This window comes from Thunnus maccoyii, chromosome 6 (assembly GCF_910596095.1).
Source record: "Thunnus maccoyii chromosome 6, fThuMac1.1, whole genome shotgun sequence".
In the NCBI taxonomy this organism is placed as follows: domain Eukaryota; kingdom Metazoa; phylum Chordata; class Actinopteri; order Scombriformes; family Scombridae; genus Thunnus; species Thunnus maccoyii.
Window position 1 is genome coordinate 14,097,790 of NC_056538.1, and position 542 is coordinate 14,098,331.

Here is a 542-nt window from a genome sequence, read left to right on the forward strand (position 1 = left end):
GTGTTTAACAGAGGAAAAGTTCCCTGTAATTCCCACAGAGCTGGTGTGCTGACAGTCCTTCTGGTTTTCCCCCAACATCTTGTTGCCAGACCTACCTCACACTCCTCAGGCCTTGCCACGCACTCTGTTTTGTTGCATATGCTTGCAAATAAATACGATTGTGCTGCAGAAAATGTGGATATCTTTTCTACTACTAAAAATATCTTTATTATATTAGCAGTGTAATGAAGCAATTCTTTTAGTTTAGAGTTGTAAAAAGAAGTTCTGGTGTGTATATTATATAGTGTGTATATTTTTTCTAGATTTGTTTTAGTACAGCACTGTGTTGAAATTTAACTGAAAATTAAGTTACGAATTGGCTCATACAGTGTATTAAAAATAGATTTATAGATTTTAAACCTGAAAGGTACATTTGAGTTCAACAAAACTAAATTCTCATTGACTACAAATGCAGTGAACATACTCTCAGAAAAAGAAACAAACAGCACAGACAAACTCAGGTCAAGGGACAAGGGTCATTTAATGTTTTTATCACATAAATT